The sequence below is a fragment of the Canis lupus genome, chromosome 24, assembly GCF_011100685.1.
Source record: "Canis lupus familiaris isolate Mischka breed German Shepherd chromosome 24, alternate assembly UU_Cfam_GSD_1.0, whole genome shotgun sequence".
In the NCBI taxonomy this organism is placed as follows: Eukaryota; Metazoa; Chordata; class Mammalia; order Carnivora; family Canidae; genus Canis; species Canis lupus.
In genome coordinates, this window is record NC_049245.1 from 12,782,735 (window position 1) to 12,805,226 (window position 22,492).

The 22,492-nt window shown below is 36.5% G+C and overlaps 1 long non-coding RNA gene across 6 annotated transcripts in view; it reads left to right on the forward strand.

Moving 5' to 3' along the window:
- Nucleotides 1-22,492, forward strand: part of LOC111092101 — a 115,113-nt gene that overhangs the window by 57,266 nt on the left and 35,355 nt on the right. For all 6 annotated transcript variants that reach the window (XR_005377586.1, XR_005377583.1, XR_005377587.1 and 3 more), the window contains one exon: nt 15,937-16,077. This is a non-coding gene — a long non-coding RNA (uncharacterized LOC111092101). The remainder of the gene's footprint in view (nt 1-15,936; nt 16,078-22,492) is intronic.

Genomic DNA, 22,492 nt, shown 5'->3' on the forward strand with positions numbered 1-22,492 from the left:
AGATTTCATAGTCAAGTTTTTAGGCCTCTAGGATATTCTATGATGATAATATTGGAAATTATTGTTGACAGCATTTTGGAATGAGGATTTTAAGAAATAGTATAACAATTAGAGTAAATGTTGACAGCGTTTTCCTTGGTGCATCATGCACTTTTTAAGTTACAAGAGCATTGTTGTAACTTGTAAAATATTCAATGTAAACAATGTAAAAATATGCAGGGTAAAAACCAAGTCTCCCTCTCCCCTGTCTCCTTATCTTGAAGTACTCATCAACTATGTAGTGTATATTCTTCCAGAATCTTTCCTCTTTCACACACACACATACATACACACAGCGCCACACACACCATATCAGCAATGTAAATACTACTGAGATATTTTTGTAGAGAAATAGGGATGAATAGATTACATACATTTTATTTTTTTTAAATACAGTCTCTTTCTGGCTATTCAGCTTGCTTTTATAGTTACTAATTTTTGTGGGACTTTCCCATGATAGTCCTTGTAAATATAGTTCTCAAAAAATCTGTATAAGATTCTATAACCTGATTGTACAATATAAGTATTTCCCTTCTGATGAACATATAGATTATTTTTTAGTTACTTGATGTCAAATCATGATACAATAAACTTTTTATATATACCTCTTTGTGCAAATTCAGGTATTTCTAAAGGACAGATTACTGGATGAAGAACTGTTGGGTCAAAAGATTTTAAATATTGATTGATAATAACAAATTGACCTCTATAAAAGGAAAGGAAAAAAATGTATACAAACTTACTCTCATCAGAGTTCCATAGGTTAATGAGAGTTCCTTCCTGTCCATATTAAATACTACTTTTTATTTCAGTCAATCTGATTTTTTTAAACTATGTAAAGTTCTCCCCTAATTGCTAGTGAAAAGAAACATTCTTTTATAGTGTAGAAGTTGTTTTTATTTCTTTTTCTGTGAATTACTTTTAGTAATCAGTTCATCATCCTTTTCTTATTGATTCATAGGAACTCTTTGCATATTAGAGATTGTGGTAGACACTCTGAGTTGACTCACTTAACTTTCATTCCAACCTACTTCTGGCATGCAAAAATAGAAAAGTCAAAACAGCTATCCCAGCTTTTCCTTAAACTTGATTACTGAACATAAGTTAGGAGCCACAAGTCAGATGTACTTACAGAGTAATTTGTTCACAAAAGAGGGAAGAAGCAGGGCCCAGGACACTTATTTTGCAAATGTGATTTGTGGTGGAGGTGGTATGATTTTCAAATCAATGGCTGTAGTGTCAACTTTCTAATCTATATCCAGCTTTTTGGGAACAGGCTGTCAAAAAGAAGGAAGGGAAGATAATTTAATCTGCCAGCCACTTTCATCTCCTCTCTTTTATTGGTCCAAGGGTGCTCCATTGGGCATAAATACCCATGCATTTCTGGATTGTGTTGCACTGTCCTCCTGGCAGGCACCCCAGGGAAGCTGAAGCTCATGAAAATAAAGATGAGAGCAGCACGCTGGGTGTGGCCAGACTGCAAAGATGGCCTTAATACTCTACTTGGTCTTATACCCATACACTTTGCAATTCTTCTCATTAAGTGGTAGAACTTATTTCAACATGCTTTGTATCTGGGCTTGCCTTTTTAACTTGCTTTAGCCTACAGAATGTGCCACTTCTGAGCTTAGACTGTGAGAAGACTTGCTTTCTTCTGCTCTCTCTCTCTTTAGACCCTTGTCTCTCGATATAAACAAACCAAGACTAGCCTGGTGGCTGATGACCCAACCATCCCCATTTTGTGCCAGCCAACAGCTGGCCAAATACAAGAAGTTAAGCCACCTAGTTGATCTACTGCTGGCTGCATGTGCATATGGATGGATGCCTGGCCAAGATATGAATAACCATTCAACTAGCCTAAATTGCTGACCCACTGAATTAAGAGCTAAATATATAACAGTTGTTTTAGGCTACTAAGCTCTGGGATGGCTTTTATGCAGCAATAAATATCTACTTTATGCAGCAATAACTGATAGAGTGAGCTCATTAACTGAGTGAGTAGATCATACTTATGGAATCAAAACTCGAAAAGGTTCATATTTTCAGACTCTAAGACTGGAACTTGCTTATGACATTGTATCTTGGACTGAAAGGTGTTGTTACAAATCAGTTTTCTAATTAGTCAAGTTCCAACATAAGGAGTTTTAAAAAACTTCTTTCTTTTAGAAGTAATATATGATACTGGCAAGCGGCCTTGATTGCTTTTTGTACTGAAAATGTGTTAATAAAATGTTCCCTTGTTTTTCTGTACTGAAAAAGTGTTAATAAAATGTTCCCTTGTTTTTCATTAATTATTACTTAATTTCCTGTGCATTGGGGTGGATTGTTTTTAATAACAATAAAACCTGCTGGAAATGTTTGCTTAGATCTGTCATCAAAAACAATGGACATATGTTACTTGTTTTATGGGCAGAGAGGTATTATCCCCATCTCCAGGAATAACACTCTTATATAAATAATTATGATTGCTTTTATTAGCTCTAACATAGTTCTAATGGTAGCATAACTAGGAATTTGGATCATAATTGATTCAGTATTTTCAGAAAATGGTCAAAAGTTTTCCTTTCGCCTTAGAACTATGTGATAAAGTCAGTGCTTTTGACCCCTGGCTAGAGGAAATGAAGACTAAGTGTGTCAAGACCCAATGGAGGACACAAATGAGACAACTAAAATGTTCTTTCTAATTAGCTCTAGGTAAGCAGTTAAAGGCAGAAAAGAAATGCTATAAGCAGCTACTCAGAAATGTCACTATCAGAGAGAAGTTCTGTGTTTTCACCTCATAATAAAACAAAACATTTAAATGGATTTTTTTAATTCAGCCTCAAAAATGGGAACAAATTACATCTAAGTGTTTACATCTCTTTAAATCTTATTCCAATTCCAGGTCTCTCGATCTATTAATGTTTGGAGCCAAGCAGTTCTGTGCTATAGGGCCTATCCTATGCATCGTTGGATGTTCAGCAGCATCCCTGACCTCTACCTGCTGGATGCCAGTGTAACACAGTGTGACTCACCGTACAGGGTGACAACCAGGAATGTCTGACACGTTGTCAGATATCCCCTAGGACACAAAGCGCCTCTAGTTCAGAATCACTGCTCCAAATCAATATCTTTTTGTGGTCTCTAGAGTTATTTATGGTTCTTTGGGGCTACTTTAGAAAGCAATGAGAGAACCAAGTGAGAGAGACTCCAGGTTCCTCAATCCTACTTCAACCAGAGAAGCTCTGGTTTTGTTTAGTAAGTCAGGTTTTATTGTACAATTTGTCTGAAAATAAATTGATGCTAACTCAAAAAAATTTTTAAATACCTATAAATATAGAATAGTATTAGTATAAAGATTCAGGTATTAGCTACTAAAAATCACCTTTATAAAACGAGTATTTGAAAAGCATGCAAAGTCCATTATATTCTACAGTGCTGGTTATGCACCTTATGAGAAAATTTGGGGCCTCTACACTCATAACCCAAGTTTATGGCAACAACATTATCTGTAGTCAGCATCTCCAGGGAGACATATAGCAATCCCTTAAGATTTTGAGTCGTGATTCCCATTCTGAAAAGGAATGTCACTGTTCACAAAATTGGCTAATCAAGAGAGGATGGAGGATGTGAAGAACCCACAACTGCTACCTACTGTGTATTACTGGTAAAAAAAACCTCAAACGTGCTCTCTTGTATGATTTAGAAGAATTAAAATACTAGTTTTACAATGAAATTCAGTCTTATTTTAGCCACAAAACCTCTTTTCCAAATGAAATTTTATACGAAATCTTAATATATAAAACAGATAAAAGAGAAGTTTTATTTCACTAAGCATAATACTTCTAATTAGAAATAGTGAAAGGGACCAAAAGGGAAGGGGAAGAACTGAGTAGGGAAAAATTAGATGTGGGGGATGAGGTAATTGGGTGATCGACATTAAGGAGGGCACATGATGTGATGAGCACTGGGTGTTATACTGTATGTTGACAAATTGAATTTAAATATAAATAAATGAAAGAAAAGTTTACAAAGTAAAGCTGAAAATCATAGTTCCAGAAGCTCAGCCAGGAACTTAACCTGAGAACAATCTTGGAAGATTAAGTTCTCACAGAAATACAGACATGAATGGTCTGTATGAACATTTATGCACCTATATGATAGCTACAGTCATTACAAGGCATACATATGGAATGGGCCAGTCTATTCTGTCACAGTTGCACACCCATAATCTCTACATGTATACTTAACTTTCTACCAAGGTTCACAACGACTTTTTTGTGAATTTTCCTATTGCAATACTGAGCGATATTCCCAGGAAAGTACATATAATTAGTCGACCACCATTTATTTAGTGCTGTGTGTATTTGGATAATAACTGATCCCTAGTTGGGAATATTATTTCTGATTATAAAATCAACCTTTGTTCTTTATAATCAGAGTAGCAAAACTAAAATTATTTCTGAGTACCTGATTGTTGTCATTGTTATTGAGGTATAATTTACATAAGATGAAACACAGTTCTTAAGTGTTCAATTCAATGAGTTCTGACAATTGCATAGGGCTGTGTAATCACCACCCAAAACTAGATATAGGATATTGTCATCACCCCCAGAAATTTCTCTTTTTCTTTGTGTGTTCACAAGATACATTTTGAGCACCAAATGTGGAAAATCTCACCAAAGTGGATTTTTTGAGCAATTTTCATTCAGATATAGTCTTCATATGACAAACACCCATTTGAAATTAATCTAGCATGGAGAATGGGCCTTTGCTTTCTAATTTGCTTTTGTTTTTCTAAAAGCATTTCAAAATCATGATTAAAAAAAAATACAGACAGAAAACCTGTGCTTGTGGCTCAGTGGTAAACATTCTAGCAATTTACCACTGTCCTGCTAGCATGATCATCAGCTTTTAAGGCAATTAGGCTGTGTAAAAATAATCAACATAAAAGAAAAGAGCTAAATTCACAGCAGTTGGTCTTCAAAAGCATGTCACTTTTGCATGACACAAATGATGTGGGCTTAATGTGATGTGCCTAATGAGAAAAATTCTACCTCCTTGAATTTGGAGACAAAAATTATTTTGATACATCACTTGGGACTGCTATAAATTTTTTAGTGATAAAACCACATCAGTTTATAGGAACTGAATATTATTCTGGGGATAAGTACTTAATACAAACATTAATCTTGGCAATGCCCACCTGTTTAAATAGGTCTCTAGGAATGTTCAAGTCAGTTGCTCCACAAAAATTTCTTGGTGACCTGCTACATTCCTGGCCCAAAGCCCACTACAAGTCAATAAAGGTCAATGAGTCATGGTTAGTGATATATATCTGTAAATTTATTACACTTTTAAATTTATTTTTCTTCTGCCCAACTACTGAGACCTTGGAATAATTAAACTAAATAAAAAGCAGAGGTCCAAGAGAAATTTAGCATATGCTCCCTCTCTTTTATAATTTCTGCTTGCTTGGTTTTCCAAGGACTCTGTGCTAACACAATGTATGGGAGTGTATATAAAAGAAGCACATTGCTTTTCTCTGAATAACAGCATAAAGAAAGATTCCTGGAGATGTAGTTAGGAAAATCAAATGTTGGTAGAGAAGCACAGGTTTTGCAAGTTGGGGGAAATCAGAGTAAGTTATTTCTAAAGCTTTCTCTCACTCTTACAAACTAAGATTTCTCTTCATCTGGAGAGTTGGAGAAACCAATAAAGGCACATATGTCTAATTTTAATAATCAGAAAATGAAACCATCAGGTACATTGTCTAAAGTTAACTGGAGCTGAAAGACAAATCTCTGCATAGTCTGATTCCCATTTTTGTTTTACCCTGAGAACATATGTTTAATTCATTGAATTCTTAATTATAAATTAAAAGGTACTATTTCTCTACAGATCTAAACATTTGAGGGTTTCTGTGTAATTGTCATCTTAGCAAAAAATACTGTCCTTTTCCCAAATTCTTTTTTTTTTCTTTTCCCAAATTCTTAATCTCTATATTGTTTATCTGTCTACCTAGGTGGATATATGATAGATAGGCAGATAAGATAAGCCATTTGTATTAATTAATTACCAAGCCATTACAGAATCTAGTGGCTTGATAGCAATCATTTATTATTTGTCAGGAGTGGCCTGGACGGTTTTGAGGATTAAGACCTAGGCTCAGCAGTGCTCACTCATGAGTGTGTGATCTGGTGTGAGTCATCTAGGTGGTTTGGTGATCTTAGCTGGAATTTCTCACATGTCTGGACCTTGGCCATACTGAGACAACTCAGCTTTGTTCCACATGTTTCTCATCCTCTAGCTTGCTGCCACAGGCATGTGCTCACAGGGAAGGCAGGGAACCATGAGTGAGAGTAGAAATGTGCAAAGCTTTTTTAAGCCTTTTCTTGCCGTATGCTTGCTAATGTCCAAAAGCAAGTCACATCACCAAGCCTAAGGTCAGTGTGTAAAGACATTACCAAAGTGGTGGGTAGAGGAGAGAGTAAGAAAATTATCTGTGAACCTCAGTGGAGAAACTCAGCCTGAAAGAATTCCTATAGAGAGCAAGATAGACAAACAAATACCCCCAAACAAGGAGTTTTGCTTAGTTATTCCCTTAGGCCAGAAGGCTCCTGTTTGGTTTCTCTCATTCATTCAGTCTCAATTTAAATGTCCTTTCTTGAAAACATCTTGACTCATCGTTATATGTAACTAGACATTCTTCCTACCTTATAGTTTTCTGTCACAGCATCCCTTCACACTTATCACTAGCTACCAGTAATTAAATAATAATAATAATAATAATAATAATAATAATATTTACTTTTCCACTTTATATCCTACCACTGACTTCTGTCTCCCTCACTACAATTTCAATTCCAGTGAGGCTGGGCTGGCTTTACCAGCTCATAAGAACCAACTGTTACATTCCCAGGAATTCTGTGAACCAGTTGACATCATGTTGGTCACTTGAAATCAACCATAGCAGTAATATTTACTCCATAGAAATTGGCATAGCCCACAAAACAGATCTTTGTTGTGGGGAGAGGAGCATAAGCACTGGTCATGCTTCCCATGAAAGCAGTAGCTTGTCTGTCTCTTTCCTCATTTCTTCAGCATATAACGTATAACCTTTCCATATTAGCACTTAATAAATATTTGTTAAACAAGAGAATGAATTGACTATTAATAGACAAGTAAGTGAATAAAGGAATGAATGCCACATAGCCAAATGGCAGAAAATGGATCTAGATCACAAGCTTTCAGATTCTTCATCTTCAGAGGGCTCTGATAATCCTGCAACACTGAAAATCTCCACCTACCTGACACTAAAGTGGGGTTCAATTTGCCCCAGTGCAGCCTTCCATGTCTGTAATTATAACCTCATTTTCCCCAGAACTTGGCCTTAAATATCTGGGTAATATAAGTTGTATTCACTTAACTACCTGCAACTACCCTCCTGCCCCCTCTAATGCCATAATATATGATGATGTATGTTCTGCTCGCTCTGCCCTATAGCCTAGGTAACTTCGGATTCCTTATCATTTACTCTCATCCTCTGGGGACTATTTAAGTTCACATTTCTATAGGAGACTCAAGACCTAACAATCTCCTAAATACATCTTGAATTCTTTCATCCTTTCAAACTCCCCTGCCACCACCATCACCACCCCTCCCCCTGCCACTGATCTCACCTCATACACTACCGATCCCTTCCATCCACTCACTACTTTGGAGCCAGACTGATCACACACTCCTAACTGCTACCCTGACTCCCGCTCAACCCCACCCCACTTATATTTCTTTAGATTTCTTATACTTCCTCTTGCTCTTAGGATAAAGTCAGCTCTAAGATGGCCAGCAAAGCCTGCATCTCTTGACTGCCACCTAGCTAGTTTGTAGATCTTTTTTTTTTTTAAGATTTTATTTATTTATTCATGAGACACACACACACACACACACACACACACACACACACACAGAGAAGCAGGGACACAGGCAGAGGGAGAAGCAGGCTTCATGCAGGGAGCCTGATGTGGGACTCGATCTGGGGACTCCAGGATCACGCCCTGGGCCGAAGGCATGCACTAAACCGCTGAGCCACCCAAGGATCCCTAGTTTGTAGATCTTGAACTGGGCTCATTTTGTTCTAGTCCTTGGAGCCTTCTTTTAGGCTCATATCTTGTCACTCTCTCTCCCCTCAGAGGCTTTTTGTTCATGCTATTCTCTCTTTGTTTAATCCTTTTCCACTTTGGTCCAGATTTTCCTTCTGCAATCTGGATCCTTTAGTTTACCTGCTTACTGCTTCTGGGGGAGCTTCTGGCATCTAAAAAATCATCAGATGTCTTCCTGCTCCTCTAGTCCTAACTGTGGCTAATTATGTATGACTCCCTCTGCTTACCACTTCCACCCCCCAGTTTGGTTAGTGGAACTGTGAGTGACTCTCTTTGTCTCCTAGGCCAGAAATCTGTCAGTCATTTTAGAGCCTTCCGTCACCATCTCTTCTCAAAGCTAATCAGTTATTAAGAGCTGTCCGTTTTAATCCTTGAAAAGCTCTTTAATAGAGCTCTTCCACCACCACTGTTACTGTCTTCGTTCTGGTTCTTATCTCTCACCTTGACTACTGCAATATCCTCCTAACACGACCTCCCTCTCCCTCAACTTAAACTTCATCCAGTCCATGCCCTACTCAGCAGAGAAAGTGATCTTCTATTGTGCATCTGGTCACCGTATTCCCCTCTACATTCTTTTAATGATATTTGATTGTTGCAGTCATTTTAAAACTCTGTTGTATTTTGTCAGTTATAGGGAGGCAGACTTTTCATTTTTGGTAGTTTCTGAAGAAAGTGGTAAATAATAGGAATTAATCATCTTTTAAATGTTTGGGAGAAAATACTTATAAAATTGGTTAGACATTTAGACATGGATTGTTTTTGAAATCTTTGACAATCAATTCAATTTCTTTAAACCGTATTGGTTCATTTAGTTTCTGTCTACATTGATTATATTTGCAGTTGCTCTTCTAAAAATTTGTTTATTCCACCTAGTATTCAAATTAATAGACATAGAGTAGTTCATAATATTCTTTTTTATTTTAAATTTATTTTGCATTTTTGGTCTTTCTCCTTTATGGTATGGATTTGTTTTTTGCAAATTCTCCCCCTTCAGTCCGTCTTGCCAGGAATCTATCTTTTTTTTTTTTTTTTAAGATTTTATTTATTCATGAGAGACAAGGAGAGACAGGTAGAGACACAGGCAGACGGAGAAGCAGGCTCTCTGCAGGGAGCCGGATGTGGTACTCAATCCTCAGACCCAGGATCACTCCCTGAGCCAGGCAGACACTCAACCTCTGAGCCACCCAGGTGTACTGGAATCTATCTTTCTTATGAAGCTTTTCAAAGAGCTAGATTTTGGTTTCACTTAATTATTGCCATTTGCTATTATCTCTATGTTCACAATTTCATAGGTTTCTGCCATTATTTTAATATTTCCTTTATCTTTGTTTTATTAGATTTGCTCTCCTTTTTTTTAAATATTCTTTATTTACATGCTTAGCTAATTTTTTTTTTACCCTTTTTGTTTCTTGATGTATATATTAAAGCCATACATTTTCTTCCAGGTACTGCTTTTATATCCCTTAGAATTGATGTGTGGTATAAAAGAGAAAACTCTATTTCTCTCTTTACCACACACACTTTCTGACACCAAATGTGTGGCTTTTTTTCCCGCATACCAATCAATTCTCCAAGACTACCTGAGTATTCTATGATTTAATTCAATTCTGACACTACTTGGAGACAGCATTGGATGCACCAAGAGTGTCCTACCCTCTCCCTGCTACGTTGGATGCCAGTCACAGGTCTAGATCTCCCGTGCTTCTGACTGACTGGCTATAAATTCAGCTTTCCTATAACACCCCTCTCGTGTTTGATTTTTCGCTTGAAGAGCTTACATAACTCAAAACTTTACTTGCTATTAACCATTTGTTATAAAAGCATACATCTCAGGAAGAGCCAAATGGAAGTGATACATGGGGGAAGGCATGGAGAAAGAGCTGTAGAACTTCCATACCCTTCCTCAGGGCTCCACTCCCAGCACTTCCACATGTTTATCAACCTGGAATGTCTCTAAATTCCTTCTTTGGGATTTTTGTAGAGGCTTCGTTACATAGCCATGATTGATTAGATCACTGGTCTTTGGCGATTAGGTCACCTCCAGTCCCAAGTAGGGCTGAAAGTTCCAATCCTCTAATCATGTGGCCAGTTCCCTTGGCAACTGGCCCCCATCCTGAGGTTATCCTGGAGCCCCCAGTCACTAGTAACCTCATTAGATGCTTGTGACTCTGGAGATTCCAAGTGTTTTAAGGAAACAGAGTCAGAGGCCAAATATATAGTTCTTATTATGTCACAGGTGTTTCATTTCCATCTGTTTATAAATGCTTTTTAATTCAATTGTATTACAGAGTAGGGAGGTGGGAGTTTATGACCTGACCTCTTAAATCCCTGAATAATGTCAAAGAAGGAATTCCTCTTGAGGCAAATTCCATGAGAACAAAGCAAAAAGATCATAAGAAATAAGAAAATCCAAAATACCAACTTCTTTCATGTGTTTAAATGTAAATCATGCCTACTCTCAATCCTCATCCCTAGACAAGAGAAGAAAAGAACCTTTGAATGAAGGACGACATTTCAGTGATTCTAATTCATTTAAACATGAACTAGACTGTTTTCTGGGAATATCATCTTGTTCTGGGTACAAATCAGAGGCAAAATTTTGTGAGACTTCTTTTACATTTGTTGTAGTTAAATAAGAGAATTAAAACCTATTTTATCAAATGATATCATTATCTATTTATCTTGATTACAGTAACCTTATCTAGTTTCATCTTATAAATGTCACATTGTTTTCCTTGCAATTAAAAAAATTAAATTATGTGCTGGTTGTCAGATCAATTTGTTTTCAGCAGTTTAGCTATTCTTTTAAATTTAATACATAGAGATAGTTTGATCATGATATCTAATGAAATTTAAGAAATTCTTTCTAATTTGTAATACCTGAGTCTTATTTCATTATTCTCAAAAACAGACCACCAGGATATAACACACACACATGCACCCATACACATAAACATGAATTTCAAAGAAATATATGCTATCATACTCCTTGCTTCACAAATAATTTATAGTTTAGCTAATGTTAAATAATTACAAATTAAGAAATGAGAAGCAGGCTATAGACTTATCTTGTTTTTATAATTTACCACAAAATTAATACATTTTGTATCATGGTTTCAGTAATACGCCTTACCTGATGCATTGTGTAAGATGGTTATTTTGAAATGCATCATAACATATCTATTTGTATGGAAAAATAATGTCATACTTTTTATTCTTACATATAAGATGGGTTTGGCTGATGAATTTAAAAATGAAGCTTGGCTTTGTCAATGAGGTTACACAGGGAACTTTTTCATGATTTGATCTGTAACTCTGAGATTTTGATAAAAAGGAAAAATGTATGTAAGGCATATAATACATTAAGACATTTTATAAAATATTTCATTCAAAAATATATATAGAAATTAGCAATATTTTGATTTCCCAAAACTTTTAAAAATATATCTCTAGTTGAAAGAGTAATAAGCTTAGTTAATAGGATCAAGACAGTGTGGTACTGGCACAAAAACAGACACATAGATCAATGGAACAGAATAGAGAACCCAAAAGTGGACCCTGAACTTTATGGTCAACTAATATTCGATAAAGGAGGAAAGACTATGCATTGGAAGAAAGACAGTCTCTTCAATAAATGGTGCTGGGAAAATTGGACATCCACATGCAGAAGAATGAAACTAGACCACTCTCTTGCACCATACACAAAGATAAACTCAAAATGGATGAAAGATCTAAATGTGAGACAAGATTCCATCAAAATCCTAGATGAGAACACAGGCAACACCCTTTTTGAACTTGGCCACAGTAACTTCTTGCAAGATACATCCACGAAGGCAAAAGGATTTGATTATTCTTGGTAAAGCCTTTTTGCTATTCCTCCCAAAAATTGAGATACTAAACAATGCTAGTGATTGGGATAGAAATCCTTTTGCAAGGGGATTTCAGTCATGGACTTTCAGCAAAATTAAATGAGGGGTTTGTCTGGTTCATGGCTAATAGCTGATAATTAAAAGATTTTTTATGATAGATCATAATGTGACCTTGTCATGTATTTGGAAAGTTCAAATAACTGAACACAATTGCCATAACAAAATTCCTTTCAATCCTGTGTACTTATCTATGAGAACAAGCTTTCACAGTGTTCATATTTATAAAAAAAGAATAGAAAGAGAAACCATGATTAGATACATGTCCTTTGAGCAATGAAAAAATATTTGTTTTCTTCATAAATAACCACAAATATATAAATTGAGAAAAAGTCACTTTCATCTCATTAAAGAGATGCACTTAGAAAAACTTTGTTTTTATGTTTAATGCTTACTTACTAAAATTTATTATAGGTGATGCTTTTATCAATAACCAATAATTGCAATGTTATTTGACACATTTTAAAACATATTAACCTTTATGGTCATTGGGAATAGAAAAGAATTTCAACTTATTATACATATTTTTAGTGCTTAGAAAAATATAGAAAGATAAATAAAAATTTTCAAATATAAACAAATTACCTTTGGATAAAATCATGCAGGCAGACCATAATAAAAATTTGATTTCAAGTAATAAAAGAAATAATGTAAATTTTCTATCACTGGAGAATTTCTTCTTTTTAATGGATGATGCTAAATTTTAAATTGCCATTTGTATTTAGATTCCTTTCAATAGTTTAAAATATGAAGTAATAGTATTATTATCTCATTGGACTTAAAGTTTGAGAGGGGATCTTTTATTTTTCACAATTAGCTTTGGAATATGGCAACAAAACACTTCAAGACCATTGTGCTGGGATGTCACTTATAGAGAAACAGTCTCATGTGTTGGCAGCACCAGGTCATATGGCATCTCAGTCACAATAGAGTAGAGATGTTTTGAAACTGGGCCATGGTAAAAGTCCAAGGAAACATCTCAGAATAAACATTTGTCATAGTAGCTGCCAGCACACCTAAACTCTCATCTCAATTTTCAACGTTCTTCTAATGAAACTCCAAGTTCCTGAAATTCATGCCTTCTGCTATCAAAGAAAATTATGCAAAACTTTGCCTTTTTGGTATCCTGGTATTTATTCTTTAACAAGCCTGCTTGAAGTTCACCCGATGTTCTAGGGAAGTGCATCCAATTGAACATTCTGTGATGAAGGAAGTGTTCTATATCTGAGTTGTTTAATACGTAGCCAGTAGCCCCATGTGTCTATTGTATATTTGAAATATATGCAACTAAGGAACCTAATTTTTGGGATGCCTGGGTGGCTCAGTGGTTGAGCGTCTTGCCTTGGGTTCAGATCGTGATCCCGGGATCCTGGGATCCTTCCCCACAGGAAGCCTGCTTCTCTCTCTGCTCATGTCTCTGCCTCTCTCTCTGTCTCTCATGAATAAATAAAAAAATCTTTCTTTTTAAAAAAAGGAACCTAATTTTTAACTTTGTGTAAGTTTAAATAATTCATTTCAAATTAAAGAGCCACATGTGACTTGGCCACCATCTTGGACATAGCAACTTTGGCATAACGTACCTTTGTTTGATTTACTATTTACCAATGATTAGGGCCGAGACTCTCCAAAGTTAAATGTTAACTTCTAAAAGACTGATAAGTGGTAAGTGATTTCTTTCCTGTCCCATAAAACAGCTTTATTGCCCTGTAGCACATTAACCAGTTTTGTATTTAATTAACAATCTCATTTCAACACTTTTTTCTCTTACTGACAGTACGTGCTTCAGCATTTTGAACTCTCCTTTGAACCAGCTTTACCATCCTGTTAGTACTGCCATTAATGAGTTTCTGCTATTAATTGACATATATTCCCTATGTATATTTGTGAGAATGTAGTGCTTTTGAAGTTCTTGAAAATTATATTCTTATGTTGCTTCCCATCTGACTTCATTTACTATTTGAGTTCATCTATCCTTAGATTTTGTTCCTGGATTTGATCCAGAAGTACCCACCAATTAGTTAGCTCTGTCTCCAAACCCAATTCTTATTTGTATTTGTTAGAGGAAAGAATATGAATGTCAGACAGACTGGCATAAGATCCCAGCTCTGCTACTTGTATCACTACATAAGCTAGACAAAACTATTATGATAAAAATAATAAGAATTACCTAATAAGGTTGCTGTGAGAAACAAATGAGCCATCATAGTAATAAGCTCAGTATAGTGCTGAGCAATAGTCAGGGTTCAATTAAAACTAATAGCTTCACTTGGTTTGGTGTCTAGTCCTACTTTTTCTGTATTTGTTGGCATTTACCCCTGCAAGATCCTGCACTCTGGAGATTTTTGCTGTCTGACATTCACTGAAGTCATTGTTGTGGGTTTAGTTTTGTCCCCTATCCCTACCAAATTCTTATGTTAAAGTCATACCCCCTACCCCCATACTTCCAAATGTGACTGTATTGGGAGACAGGGTCTTTAAAAAGGTAATTAAGTTAAAATGAGGCCATGAGGGTGGGCCCTAATTCAACATGAGTGGTCTTATAAGAAGAGATTAGTGCATAGATATGTACAGAGAGGGAAGACCACAGGAAGACCTAGAGAGAAGACAGTCATCTACAAGCCAAGGAAAGGCCTCAGAAGAAACCAGTCCTATTGACACCTTGATCTTGGACTTCCAGCTTTCAGAACTATGAGAAGGTAAATTTCTGTTACTTAAGCCACCCAGTCTGTGATAATTTAGTACAGCTGCCCTAGCAAACAAATACAACCATTTAAAAATTAAACATCTATTATCTCAATTAAAGTACAGAAGCCCCATAAGAAGAAAATTACTTGGGATCCCTGGGTGGCTCGGCAGTTTAGTAGTTGCCTTCAGCCCAGGGCATGATCCCGGAATCCCTGGATTGAGTCCCACATCAGGCTCCCTGTGTGGAGCCTGCTTCTCCTTCTGCCTGTGTCTCTGCCTCTCTCTCTCTCTCTCTCTCTCTGTGTGTGTGTGTGTCTCTCATGAATAAATAAATAAAATCTTTTAAAAAAAAAAGAAGAAAATTACTTTAATCTTTAGATACATGATACATGATAAACATGATAAACACTTTAGCATGAATTAAAGCCAAACGTTGGGGTGAGAAATTGGGGACACAAAACCGGGGACTTTGATATCTAAAGAGTTAATGAGGAACTACCATTTGATTAGGGGAAGAGTCAAAGAGAGGGAGAAGGGATGTGAACACCAAGTATATACATTTGTAATAAATATGGGCTGGCCCAGCATATCAACTCAACTGATGGATTTTTATAGGAAACTATTACATGAGTTAACTATGGCTAAGTACAACTCTCCAAAATTTGGTAGCTTAAAACAATAGCTCTTTATTATTTCTACTGCGTCCACAGATTAGCTAGTTGGTTCTGATAATCTGGGTTAGGTTCTTCATGACAACCTGATCTACTGTTTGATTAGTGTGAGGCCAACTGATCTAGAATGGCTTTGACCTAGAAAATTCAACTCTCTTTCTTATGGTCTCTCATCTTTTGGCAAGTTAGCTCAGGCTTGCTCTCCTGGTGGTAGCCAGGATCTAAGAGTAAATGGAATAAAAGCAAAGCCTCTTGAGGCCCATGCTCAGAACTGGTACAATATTATTTTTGCCTCATTGTATTGGTCAAAGTCAACCCCAGGGCCAGCCCAGAGTCATTAGGTGGAGAAATCTCTTGGTAGGAGGAATGGCAAAGTTGCCTTAGAAAGGAAGTGGATTTAGGAAGGGACAGAGAATTTGAACCATTTCTATACAGTAGTCCCTTTTATACACACAGTTTTGTTTTGTTTTTCAGTTTCAGTCACCCATGGTCAACCATGAGCCAGAAGCAGACGATCCTCTTGTCAATGGTATAATGCTTTCACAATGTCAGCATCATTTGCCTTATTTCAATTCATCACATAGGCATTTTATTGTCAAATATCACAAAAAGAGGGTGAGTACAGTATAATAAGATATTTTGAAAGAGAGCCACATTCACATAACGTTTATTATAGTATATTGTTATGATTGTTCTATTTTATTAGTTTTGCTGTTAATCTCTTACTGTCTCAAATTTATAAATTAAACTATATCATAGGTATATATGTATAGGAAGAAACAGCCTGCATAGGGTTCAGTACTATCCATGGTTTCAGGCATCCACCAGGGGTCTTAGAATGTATCTCTCTATAATATGCTAAACTGTAAGCCCAGTATATATTCTATCTTGATGTTTCTGGAACTTTTGCACTTAACCTTTTGCATCAGTGCCTTCTCAGGATATCTTTATATATCGTCAGAGCAAAATGTGCATCAAAAGATGCAGAATGTGGAAAATTAACAATTACATGGGTTGAATTCTCATTCTTTTTGGTGTTCACCTAACACAAATAGTTATTTTAAGTAGAAAATAATCACAAGAGGCAGTTTCTGCTCTCAGGGCTCCTATGATATTAATAAATGGACCATTCAGATATCCAAATGTACTGTGCCTCCAGGGAATCTATTTGCGCATGGCTCCCTCCTACATGCTGCGCAGTGCACTGTCTCCCATCACTGTCCCTCCTTCCTCTTCCCTCAGAGGTGGCCTCCTTTTTCCAGGACACTAAGTGTTCCCTTTGAACAGCACTCACGTCTTGTCTGAGACTTTGCACCTTCTGTTACTTAACAATGATCAAAGTGTTATATGAGGTGATCAGCAATTATAGAATAAAAGGTACACATTTTCAAAATCAAAAATATTCAAAATTCATACCACTGTTTTCAAGTGATATAACTTTATGCCTACAACAAATAAGAAACTCAGCCAAAAACACTAACAGCCTTATTCAGAAAGCTCAGTAAAATGGATAGATACATGATAAACATATACAAAATGTATGTGGTGTGTGTATATTCATTCCACTTCTGGTTGGACACTCCTCTCCATCAAATTTTCATAGACATTAGAAACAATTATTTATCAATGTATTCAATACTATTTTGTAGTCAATGGTTATATTCATTATTTAATTTTGGCCTCTTAATGCATCCCAGACTATGAAAATTTAGTTAGCGTCCTGTTACATATACGTGAGGTCTTGTCAATATTTCTAATATGATCTTAGGATTGATGGTTCACATACACATATTCATGACTATTATGATTTCAGTATAAAACAACATTGTTTCATTCTATAATTTTTACTGTTAATTCTACTTTCCAGATATTAAAATTGCATTGTTAGCTTTTGTCAATATATATTTATCCACCTATTTGCATTCACTAACACAAGGATACAACACTGCTATCCTTAGTAAATACCTTAATTCTGGATTAAAGGGGAAAAATCACCTCCTCAATAGATAATTACATTTTGATAAAATATAGTACCCATTCCCTCCACCCATGTCTCTTTGTCTCCCTCTTCTCTCTCTATCTCTCTCTCTCACACACACCTACACAACTATTAGCCAACAGAAGTAGTGGAATCTGTTCTAACTTGATAAAAGGTGCTTCCAGAAATACGTAATAATCATTACATGCTAGCTTTAAAATGTACTCAGTAGAATAAATTCTTACAGTCTTACATTTGTAAACCTATAGTTTTATAAAGTTTTATCGAGCTTTCCAGTTATCTCACAACTTATGATAGAGGAGTGGCACCCTGATTGTAGTCCTAAAGGGAGGGCGGGATTGCATCCCAAAAGGAGCTCAAAGCATGATGTCACTGGCTGGAATCCCTTTGGATTCATCTCATTATCCTTTCAATTAGGAAGCTTCTTGGTGAAACCCAGGTGGCTTCCACTCTCATGCAAAGAGACAGGACAGGCTAGTCAGGTCTGAAGACTTGTAAAAATTCTTTTGCTAAGGCCAGAGAGGACTCACTTCTGCCCCTGGATCCCTACCTCACTATCTTTGCCTAGGTCTCCCAACCTCTCCCCAAGTCTTCCCCATCTCCAACCTTCCTCCCAGCCTTGATTCCAGGCCCTCCAAATTAGTTGCTCCTGTGTTGCAGTTCTAATTGCCAGGGTAGTTACTAAGTTAGAATGGAATCAGGCATTTCTGGGCTGAAACAATGTTCCACTGAGAAATTCAGCATGTAACATGTGAGGATAAAGTCCTACAGGATTTCACCCACTCTGATTATAGTTTAAAAATTTAAAAACAGGAAATTGCATGTGTGTTTCAAGCTAGGAGAGTTTTGATGGTAGGTAATTTCTAAATGATTTAATCCAACTAAAGATGCAATACAAGAGAAAGAAGGAGAGGGGGAGAGAGAGGAAGAGGAATTATGAGACTACATGCCAATGTTATTAATAGGTAAAGATCGTTCTCATAGAGGAAATGAAAGTTGATACTTTAGGGGAAGAAAAATAGGATTTAGGTAAGAATGAGGACAGAATTGAACATTTCTCAATGGATACCCTATTGAAAAAGCCCAGAGTTGAAACTAGGAAGGAAATAAACGAACTTGTTAAAAACTTAAGATGAGGTCCATGAGACCAAGCCCAAGGAGCCATACAGGAAATCAGAGGGTGACCTAGGATGTCCTGGCACTAATCCTCTTCACTGGAGCAAAGATTTGCACTTGCTGTTGATAAAGCTGTAGAGCAGGAGTCTGCAAAATGTCCCTGTACAGAGCCAGGTTGTAAATATTTTTGGCTTTGCAGGCCACATGGTCTCTGTTACAACTACTCACTCTTTCCTTGCAGCATGAAAGCAGTCATAGATAATACATAAACAAGTGTGCATAACTGCATCCTAGGATAACTTTATTTATAAAAATGAGTGGTGGACCAGATTTGACCCATGGACCGTAGTTTGCCCACTCCTGCTTTAGAAGAAAATTCTTTAAATAATTTTTTTAAAAAATTGAAGTTCGATTTGCCAACATATAGTATAACACCCAGTGCTCATCCCATCAAGTGCCCTCCTTAGTGCCTGTGACCCAGTCACCCTATCCTCCCACCCACCTCCCCTTCCACTACCCTTTCTTTGTTTCCCATAGTTAGGAGTCTCTCATGTTTTGTCACTCTCTCTAATTTTTCCCACTCATTTTCTCTCCTTTCCCCTATAATCCCTTTCACTATTTTTTATATTCCCTGTATGAGTGAAACCATATAATGATTGTCCTTCTCCGATTGACTTACTTCACTCAGCATAATACCCTCCAGTTCTATCCATGTCGAAGCAAATGGTGGGTATGCATCCTTTCTGGTGGCTGAGTAATATTCCATTGTATATATAGACCACATTTTCTTTTAAAAAAAAGAAAATTATTTTATAGTCATTGAAAAATAATAAACAGAGCTCATGAGTCTCCTAGAATTTAAGTCTCAAGTGAATAAAGTACAATGTGAAGAAGACATCCAGCTGGCCAACAAACACATGAAAAGATGCTCAGCATCACTCATTATCAGGAAAATGCAAATCAAAACTACAATGAGATATTACCTCACACCTTTCAGAATGGCTAAAATTAACAACACAGGAAACAACAGGTGTAGAGAATGTGGAGAAAGGATAACCCTCTTGCACTGCTGGCAGGAATGCACACTGAGGCAGCCACTCTGGAAAACATTATGAAGGTCCCTCAAAAACTAAAAATAGAACTATCTTATTACCCAGCAATTGCGCTACTAAGTAATTACCCAAAAGATACAAAAATACTGATTCGAAAGGATATATGCACCCTGATGTTAATAGCAGCATTATCTATAATAGCCAAACTATGGAAAGAGCCCAGATGTCCATGAATGGATAAAGAAGATGTGGTATATATATATATAATGGAATATTACTCAGCCATCAAAAGAATGAAATCTTGCTGTTTGCAATGCATTGGATGTAGCTAGAGTATTATGCTAAGCTAAATGAGTCAGTCAGAGACATAAATACTGTATGACTTCACTCATGTGGAATTTAAAGAACAAAACAAACAAAAATGAGTGTGTGTGTGGGGGGGGGACCAAGAAACAGATTATTAACAAGAGAACAAACTGATGTCCACCTGAGGAGAGGTGGGTGGAGGGATGGGTTAAATAGATGATGGGGATTAATTAAGGAGGGTACTTGTGATGAGCACCAGGTATTGTACGTAAGTGCTGAATCACTAAATTACACATCTGAAACTAATGTAATACTGTATGTTAACTGGAATTTAAGTAAAAACTTGGGGGCAAAAAACAATTAGGTAAGTTATCCAGCAGAGGAAAACAAGAGGCCTCCTGAAAATGTGGAAATTGAACTAAGAAGTACTTGAAAGGTGATTTAGACCTATTGAAAGAGATTATTTGAATCTATGTGAACTAAGAGACAAATAATATAGAAGCAAATCCAGAATAGCTATGGCATGTGTCAGGTGTGGAGAGTGATTTCAGCCAAGGTTGGCCTGAAACAATAGATCTAAGATAATGCAAGCTACATTCCTCGGAGACCACCAGCCAGGTCTGATTTTCATGAAGGGCCACATGAGTCAATAATTAATAGTACTTATGAGAAATCATTCATTGTCCATTTTCTTCAGGAGAGTATTCCTTTCCATGAAGAGATGAGGATAACAAATATAGCACAATTGATGTATAGGACTTTAAAAATACCTTAAGATAAATAAAAATTGTTAAATATGAATAGAAAATTAAAGTAGCAAATACTTTTTTGGGGGGAGGTAGTTAAAAATCAGGATATGAAATAAAGGTTTCCCTGAGGAAGAGAGCACATTTTCTGACTGAACACTAGAAAGTGTCCTTGTTTTGGGAAACTTAGTAAATATAAAACATAAAAGCAAACTCATGAAGGAAACAAAAGTAAACAGAACAAGGCACTGGAAATATCCAACAAATACTTTCAAGGGATCTAATAAAAATTTCAAAGGGAAAAAAACCTTAATGGAGCAAAATTCAGCAAAGAGAAGAGGAAGTCTGTCTTCTGGCAGGTTCAAGAGAAAGAAAAAAATCAAGACCTAAGGAGAGCACAGTTATGCCAGAAAGCAGAAAATCCGAATGAAACTTCGCTGAGAGAACCAATCAAATTAGTTTGCTACAAAATTCAGAAAGACCTCGAGAAAACTCTTGTTTACAAAAAAACGAATTTGAGGTTTTGAATAATTGCACTGGGCAGCTGAAATAATGGGTAAATCACCAGAGTGAGAAGATAAAATAAATCAGAGATGACAGATGATATATATCTCCTGGATATAATCTTTGTTAACAATGGCTGGAAAAGATTGAGGCCATTTCCTATCCAAACTGAGTGATGAGGTGTCAACCGGGCATGGGCTGGAAGAACAAATAAAGAACATGAGATTTGTTCACTGAGTTGAGGAAAGTTCTACTAGAAAATGAATGCAAAACCTTGCAGCACAGTGTAAGAATCCTGAAGACACAAAAAGAGATGGCTCTGTAAAATAAGCTGATTTACAAAGAGGAAAATGGGAAAAGAAAGAGCAAAAGCTATCAACTGCAGAGGAGATGAAAACGTACAGGCAGAGAATTCAAGAAATGGAGGAGGAATTACAGAAAACAGAAACAGACGTATGTAACTCACAATAAGAAAGCCATCACTGCTTAAGATCAAAAGTAGGGGGCACCTGGCTGCCTCAGTTGGTACAGTGTGTAACTCTTTATCTCAGGGTTGCGGGTTCAAGACCTACATTGGGTATGGAGCCTTCTTCAAAAAAAAAAAAAAACCCTAAATTAATACCAGTATATAAAAAGAAGAATGTTCCAAAAACCAGAGACTTTAAAACCAAATCTAGGAATACTTGGACTTGAAACAGCCCAAAAGAACTAAATTAGTGGGCAAACTATATTGTGCATCTGGATGGTTTATTGAAACAAAGATGGCTAGATCCCATCCCTGAGTTTCTGATTCAGTAGATCTAAGGGGAGGCCTGAAAATTTGCTCAAGCAAGTCCTCTGGTTATGGTGATGCCATTGGTCTGAGGACTATGATTTGAGAACCACTGCCCTCCGCAAATTCTGGTTGCATATTAGAATTACCTTGGCTCCTCATAGACCTATTCAATCAGAATCTCTGTGGGAAGGGAGGCGCTCAGGAATTGTTATTTTTTGAAGCATTTCAGATGATTCTAACACAATCAAGTTTGAGAACTACTGCAGTTACTCAAGGTGGTTCTTTTTGACCAGTTCATGGAAACTTGCAGGATATCACCTCTCATCCCTAGTGAGAGTGTTTTCACCTTTGCTGTCTTTCTTTTCTCTTAACAGAAGAGGTTTGTTCAGAAATCAACAAATCCAATGCAGGGGCCTCTAACAAGTCTTAGGGAGTAATCTGGTTTATCAGTGGAATAGTAACTACCTCTGTTTATTTTCTGATAAAGCTTCATTGAGAAACCCAAGGAGCCACTCTGATGATAGTTTGTGAG